We start from the raw sequence: 8,653 nt of genomic DNA on the forward strand, positions 1-8,653 counted from the left end.
CGAGGAAGCTACTCGGGAGACCAAGCGGGAGATGCGGAGCAGATATTCACACCTATTTGAGACTCCAGGTATGATTCTAGATCCGTTCGAGGACAAACATTTATTTCAGAGTGGGATGATGTAATGACCCGGCTGGTCGTTTTGAGTGTTGTAGCCCCGTTCCCCCATTTACTGCTTATTTTATGCTCAATTGTTGTTATGTGACTTGCCGGGGTAGTGGGTTTGTTTCCGGGGATGAGTTGAGACAATTAGTCTCAAGGTGGGAAGCTTAAGTCGAAAAGGTTGACCGAATATTGAGTTATGAGTAAATGGCTCCGGAATAGAGTTTTGATGGTTTTGAGAGCTCCGTTGGTTATTTTGGACTTTGGAGTGTGTCCTGATAGTGATTTAGAGGTCCGCACTTGATTTTAGCTTGAAATGGCGAAAGATGGAAAATTAGAAGTTTTGAAAATTGAGAAGTTTGACCGAGAGTTGAATTTGTGGTTACTGGGCTCAGATTTTGGTTCGGGAAGTTGGAATAGGTCCGTTGTGTCATTTACGACTTGTGTGCAAAATTTGAGATCAATCAAACTTGATTTGATAGGTTTCTGCACCGAATTTAAAAGTTAGAAGTTCATTAGTTCATTAGGCTTGAATTGGGGTGCGATTCGTGTTTTTGATGTTGTTTGATGTGATTTGAGGCTTCGACTAAGTTCTTATCATGTGTTTTGACTTATTGGTATATTTGGTTGAGGTCTCGAGGGGCTTGGGTTGGTTTCAGATGGTTAACGGATAGAATTTGGCTTAAGTGTTATGCTGAGGTGCTACAGATCTGGTGTCATCGTACCTGTGGTGGGATTGGCCACAAGTGCAAAGCTATAGAAGCGGCTAAGCTTGTGCAGCTGCGAAAAGGAGGAAGGCCACTAGGGGTCGCAGGTGCGGAAAAGTTTCCGCAGATGCGGATGCGCATCTGCGCGAGGTTGACCGCAGAAGCGGATTTGGGCAGGCAGCATGGGAGTCGAGTCCCGCAGGTGCAAAGCTAGGGCTGCATGTGCGCATGGTCGGCTTTTAAGTGGGTTTCGTAGATGCAAAGTTTTCTCCGCAAAAGCGAGAGTGCAAGTATGAGCCCTGGCTTCGCAGGTGCGGAAATGCCTGGGCAGTGTTTAAAATTTGATGGTTTCATGATTTTTATGATTTTGGACTTTGCAAACTCGGACTAAGGCGATATTTGAGAGGGAGTTCGAGGGGTTTCTTGAGGTAACTCACTCTTGATTGTTTCTATGCAACAATATTGTCTACCCATTGAATTTCACACCTAGTTTGTGTGTTTTTAAGGTGGAATTTTGGGAGTTTTGGGCTAGGGGTTTGAGAGTTAAATTTGGGGATTTGAGTGACGATTTGGTGTCGGAATTTGGTAAATTTGGTATGGTTGGACTCATAGTTGAATGGGTTTTTGGATTTTGTAACCTTTGTTAGATTCTGAGATGTGGGCTCGGGGGTTGACTTTTGAGTTGATTTTTTTGACTTTTGATTTAGAACTTAGCATTTTCATATGGAATTGAATCCTATAGTGTGCGTTGATTGTATCGAATTGTTTGTGGCTAGATTCGAGGCATATGGAGGCCGATTCGCGAGGCAAGGGCTTGTTGGAGTGGAGATTTGACCGGTATTAGGTAAGTAACACTTCTAAACTTGGTTATGAGGGTATGAATCCCTGAAATTATGTGCTATGTGATTGGGGTTAAGGTGACGCGCATGCTAGGTAATGAGCGTGTGTGCGTGCACTGTAGTAATTGTGATTCAGTCAATTCCGTGGAACTATGTAGCTATCTTATCTAAATATTATTATTGTACCCTATGTGTTGGAGCACTTGAGTTGTGATTTGTGTTAGAAATTATGTTTAGGCTATGTGTTGGTGCTTTTGGGAGCCACAATGGTCGTTCTTTGCTGTTGAGTTATTAGCTTAATTGCAGTTATGTACACAGTTGCATTCATCACTGCATATCATATCTCAGTCTCTATTATCATATATTGACACATCATGTATCATTGATTTCAGCTATTTAGAATGAGTTTTGTGAGCCCGAGAGACTGGAGAGAGTGATGACCGAGTGAGGCCGAGGGCCTGTTTGTGAGTGATATTTATTGGATCGAGCTGTACGTCGCAACAAGCTTTATTGATTCATGGCATGATTGGAATATTATTGCGTTTGGGCTGGATCTGCCCCTTCAAAATCTGCACACCCACAGTGAGCGCAGTTGCTATTGATTCACTATGGGATCGGGCTACACGCATAGCAGGATTTATTAGTGTTTGGGCTGGATCTGCTCTGTACGGTGCTGAGTGATTGAGTGTGATGAGTGAGAATTGAGGCTGTCAGGTTGAGTACTCCGAGAGTGTGAGTACGCGAGGCTTACATTGTGTTGCATCACACACGATATGCATATAGTCATGTAGATATAGAGATGTCATATTCATCATATCTTTCAGACTTGACATATTTTATCTGTTCTTAGTTTAACTATTAAACCTAGAAGTATGTCTACATTCCTGTATTGGTACCTGTAGATTATGAGTCTCTCTGAGATTATTGTCGTATGTTCTGTAAATTTCCGTACTGTTAAAATCTGTATTTGGACCGTATTTTTCAGACTCGTCACTACATTCAATCCAAAGGTTAGACTTTTTACTTATTGAGTTGGTTGTACTCAAGCTACACCCTGCACTTCGCATGAAGATCCAACTGTTTGCGGACACGGTGGTTGCTGATCTTGGAGTTTTAGCCGTTAAGAGATTATCGAGGTAGCTGCTTTGGCGTCCGTAGACCTTGACTCTCCTCCCCTACCTCTCAATTTTACTTATTCTGTTCTACTTTCTTAGACAGTGTATCAGACTATGTTATTGTATAGATGTTCATGTACTCAGTGATACCGGGGTTTTGGAAACTTCCGTATTGAGATGTGACATTTTCATTCAGTTTTACGAGAATTTTACTTACTTATGCTTATTTTTGTATATTTTAAATTTTAAGATGTTAGTATTTGTGAGTTGTCGGCTTACCTTGTATCATGATAGGCGCCATCACGACACTTGGGATTTTGGGTCACGACAGGATATGAAATAGACAAATAAATGGAATACTCTAAAAATGCTGGAAAAGTTTTATATGAACTTTAAAAATTATATGCTTAAATAATAAAAGGATCATGTACGTATTCCCGCATCTTAATACCTATAAATTTAAAATAATTATGTTTTAACCATGAAAGGGAGCCTTGGCATAGCTGGTAAAGTTATTTCCATGTGACCAGGAGGTCACGCGTTCAAGCCGTGAAAACATCCTCTTACAGAAATACAGGGTAAGGCTGCGTACGATAGACCTTTATGGTCCAGCCCTTCCCCGGACCCCGCGCATAGCGGGATCTTAGTGCACTAGGCTGCTATTTGTTTTATGTTTTAATATGTGTACATTCCGTACCTTGGTTTAACATCCAATTTCAAAGAAGTACCTTATCTGTGTAGCCCATCTATGTCAAAACAATTAATAAAACACAATAATAAATTAAGTGGTAATAGGCATACCATAACCAATAAACTAAAATAATATATAAGAATTTTTATCAGCCGGACATAAGTCAATTAAAGCAATTCTACTAGAGCCACGAGACTCGATGGGTGCCTCACACCTTCCCCTAGGTCAACAGAACTCCTTACTCGATCTTCTATTTTTGTAGACTATAAATAACGAGTCAAATATTCCGTTTGATGGGGGATTCAAATAAAAGGTGCCTTGGAACACCAAAACTTAATTCCAAGTGGCTACTCCAAATAATAAATAATCCCTTTCAAAACGTTACTTTAATTGGAAAAACTCTTCTAACATAACCTTGTAATATGTTTGTATGGGAAAAAGAGGTGTGACACCGACGTAATCTTCCTACCGTCACTATGGATGCACTCAACACGATGCGTTATCTCTACCACCTAGTGAAATTCAGTCTCGGTCTCGATCTCTCTAGCCATAGCAAGGCGAATATTGTAGTGAAGTCCCTCAACAAATCTTCTTACTCTCTCCTACTCAGTGGGAATCCAAGCAGTAGCATGACGAGATAGCTCTGTTAACCTCATCTAGTAGTTAGTAACTAACATCTGACCCCGCTGTAGGTACTCAAACTGCTTCCTCAGCTCCTCCCTCATGGTGCGTGGTATAAACTGCTCTACTAAGACTCTGGAGAACTGAGCCCATGTATGAGGAGGTGATCCAGGTAGCCGAACTATCTCATAAACGTGCCACCACCTCTTGGCCGGACCCTGTATCCAGAAGTCAATGAAGTCAACTCCATTGGACTCAATTAGTCCCAAATAGTATAGAATCTCATGACAACTACTCATGAATCCTTGAGCATCCTCTGAAGGTGTACCACTGAAGTGAGGAGGATGCAACTTGCTGAACTTATCTAACTTCTTCAGCTCATCAGCTGACATCGCTAGCCTATCCTCAGCCTGTGTGGCAATAGTAGGCTGAACTCCCCCAACTAGTAATATTGTAGGAGTTTGATAACCATGTGCCACCTGCTATATGGTATAGGTAGATGGAGTATGCACTCCGCCCATACCTAGGAAGTAGCAGGTAAAGTAGGAAATGCCCCGGCATGAGCAAAACTCTCGAACAAACCCACCATGCGGATAAAATCATCCTAAACAGCTGGCGAAACAAATATGCCGTGGGGAACCTAAGATGGCGCCTCCTACTGCACATAATCATGCACCTACTCCTTAAAATGAGCTACTAGTGCCTCTATATCAGCTTCATGAGAAGGGGTTCTAGCTGCAGGCCGTGCTCCACCTCTCCCTCTACCTCGACCCCGATCTTTTACGGCCCTAGCCTGGGGTACCGGTGCCTGCTCTGCTACACTTGATGATTGAGTCCTCATCATACGTGAGAGAATAGAAAATCAAGGATTCAAACTTAGAGGTAAACAAATCTACATGACAGAGAATGAAAGAAAGTAAAGTTTTCTAATAGCCCTGTAGCCTCTCGAAGATAAGTACAGACGTCTCTGTACTGATCTGCAAGACTCTACTAGACTTCCTCATGACTCGTGGGGTCTAAGAAACCTTGTGCTATGATACCAACTTGTCATGACCCCAAATTCCACCAAAGCCGGGACGACGCCTAACACCATGTGCTAGGTAAGCCAACATTTAATAAGCAGGAACAAACTTAAATAGCAGAAATAAATAATCAAAGAATCAGAATAATCACAAATAGCCAAAGTCAAAAGAAACAACACAACTAAAACCATCCAATGATCTGGTGTCAACGAGTACATGAGCGCTACAAAATTCAAATATAGAGTCCGATCTCAAAATACAATACTGTAGGAATGATGGAATAGCAACAACATGAACTAAGAGAAATAAGGACATCAAGGCCTACGAATGAAATAATCAACTACGAAATCTCAAAAGACTGGTACTGGTGTCACTCTTTAGGAATCACCTCTCTTGGCAGTACCCAGATTTTCAAATAAAGTGGAGAGTGTAGTATGAGTACAACGGACTAATGTGCTTGTTGCACCCTATTTTGCACGAGTCAAAATAAGATTCAACTTGTGGTTTCTCTGTTATTGATAAAAGAGAGTAGCTATCTAATATTTAAAGGTATACTAGGGTACCTATTTAATTACTAAGGTCATTTTCTTTATTACTATGCTAACTGATGAGATTTTGGGTAAGGGTTCTTGTTCTTCTAAGGGGAAGGTGTTAGGAACCCCTTAAAATCTACATGAGATAGCTCCATAGGACTTAGACTAGGTTTAAAGGATTAGTTATTTCCATTCCGCTTAATTAGTGCATAAAGGGGGTATGGCCTACCATATATATCTAAATGAGAATATGATATTTATAAATAGGGTGTGCGGTTTAAAAAGGGTACGAGTTTGTAAAGGAGTCTTGGAAAATAATGTTTATATGTATGTATAATTGAAAGAGTTTTTTAAAATATGTACATGATAATTTATGTTTACGAAACATGTAAAAGGGGCTAAGTTAGAAAACACTTTGTATTTAAAGAATGTGGCTATTCATGTAACTCTAATTAGATCAAGATGTTGTAAGTCTAAGATGTACCTTGGCTTTCGATGAGCGGCAAGACTTTATTTTGAAAGGTTCGATTTTATTTTAGAAGGCCAGTCTTGAAATTCATTTCTGTTTGTTTTTTGAAAGAGGAACTGTAGTCCTTTCCTAAGCTATTTTGGCTTCAAAATCTTCATGAAAGTTAGTAAAACACAAGATATTAATAGAGTGCGTAGCATAAGATTAGCGAATGAGAACTATTTACTATTAAGCCTAATGTTTCTATTAATCTTATTTCCTTCAAGGCTTGCTTAAGTTGTTTATGTGATTCAAAGGATAAAGTAAAACGTTAAATTGAATATGATGAGTGCAATGTCATATACATGTGAGATAATACAAATAACACGATGTAATAAAGAGTAAAGGGGTAAGGAGTGACTCTGGTTTGGGCCTAAAAGAGATAGGCCCAACAATCAGCAAGAACGGACAACAGTGAACTTCAAACTTCCAGATGCACTGGTACGAGATTTGGGCCTGAGTTCTTTTGACAACTCAACATGCCCTATAGTTGTGCACTTTCAAAAAGAGAGAGAAGACTATTAGATATAATATTCTATGCATACAACCACACATAAAAATATTATCACGACCCAAAACTCAACACGTCGTGATTGAGCCTATCATGATACTAGGCAAGCCGATAACTCACACATACCAACATTTTTAAATTCAAAATATACTGAAATAGGTTTAAGTAAGTAAAAAATCTCATAAAACTGGATTAAAACGCCACAACTCAATATAGAATTTCCTAAAACTCGTGTGTCACTAAGTACATGCGCATCTATACAAAAACATAGTCTTCTACACTGTCTAAGAAAGTAGAACAGAATAAGTAAAACTGAGAGATAGGGGAGGAGAGTCAAGGTCTGCGGACGCCAAGGCAGCTACCTCAAAAATCTCCGAACGGCTGAAACTCCAAGATCAACAACTACCGTGCCCGGAAATACCTGGATCTGCACACGAAGTACAGGGTGTAGCGTGATTACCTGCTGCAGCATGTAGACCATTCCACATATATGCATAAGGCATGTTATGGCATGTAACCCCATCCATATATGGCTATGGCTTGTTGTGGCATGCAAACTGATCCACATGTATAGCCATAAGGCTTGTTGCGGCGTGCAACCCGATCCACATATATGGCCATAAGGCTTGTTGCGACATGGAACCCGATCCATATATATAGCCATAAGGCTTGTTGCGGCGTGCAACCCGATCCACATGTATATCACTCACAGCACAGCTCTCTGGCCCCAACTCAGTCATCAACCTCTCCAGTCTCTCGGGCTCACCACACTCATGCTAAGCAGCCCAAATCAATGATACATGATATGACAATAAATGATATAGAGACTGAGATATGATATGCAACTGTGAATGCGAACGTAATTGCAAATTAAGCAAATAATCTCAATAGCAAAATAACGGCCACTTTGAGTCCCAATAGTACCATCTCATAGCCTAAACATGATTTCTAACATAATTCACAGCTCATGTTCTTTAACACATAGAGTACAATAATAATATTCAGATAAGGTGACTACACTGTCCCACAAAATTGACTAAGTCATAATTATTACGGTGCATGCCCGAACGCCTGTCACCCAGCATGTGCGTCACCTCAACACTGATCACATAACATGATGTTCAGGGATTCATACTTTCAGAACCAATTTTAGAAGTGTTACTAACTTCAAACCGTGAAAATCTCTACTCCAATAAGCCCTTGCCTCGCGAATCGGCCTCTGAACGCCTTGAATCTAGCCACAAACAATTCAATACAATCAACACGAGCTATAGGAATCAATTCCATATGAAAATGCTATGTTCGTAGGCAAAAGTCAAAAATTCAACTCAAAAGTCTACCCCAAGGCCCACGTCTTGGAATCCAATAAAAGTTACAAAATCGGAATACTCATTCAACCATGAGTCTAACCATACCAAATTTACCAAATTCTGAAACCAAATCATCACTCAAATCCCCAAATTTCACTTTCCAATCCCTAGCACAAAACTCCCAAAATTCCACCTAAAAAACACACAAACTAGGGGGGAAATTCAATGGGTAAACAACATTATCACATAAAAATGATCAAGATGGCTTACCTTAAGAAACCCCTCGAAATCCCTCGAAATCCCTCTAGAAAATCGCCTTAATCCGAATTTGCAAAGTCCAAAAATGATAAAACCTCGGAACCATATGTTTATATACACTGCCCAAAGGTTCTTGCTTCTGTGGATCATTTAACCATACCTGCGGTTCCATTTTTGCAGATATTTCCATCGCTTCTGCGATCCACCCTGTCACGCCCCGAAAATGGGGAGCGCGACCGACGCTCAATCGAATGAACCCAGTCAAGCAAGCCTGTTAGATACTTTCTACCCAAACTCACTTATGAATAAAGATAATACATATTTTCGTCAATTAGACAATAAAGCGATCATGTGTACAATACCAATTCATAACCATTAGTTACTTCATTTTAAAGTTCTCAAAATATTACATTGCACATCCATAGTTTAGAAGTGGA

Source organism: Nicotiana tabacum, chromosome 12, assembly GCF_000715075.1.
Source record: "Nicotiana tabacum cultivar K326 chromosome 12, ASM71507v2, whole genome shotgun sequence".
Classification (NCBI taxonomy): Eukaryota; Viridiplantae; Streptophyta; class Magnoliopsida; order Solanales; family Solanaceae; genus Nicotiana; species Nicotiana tabacum.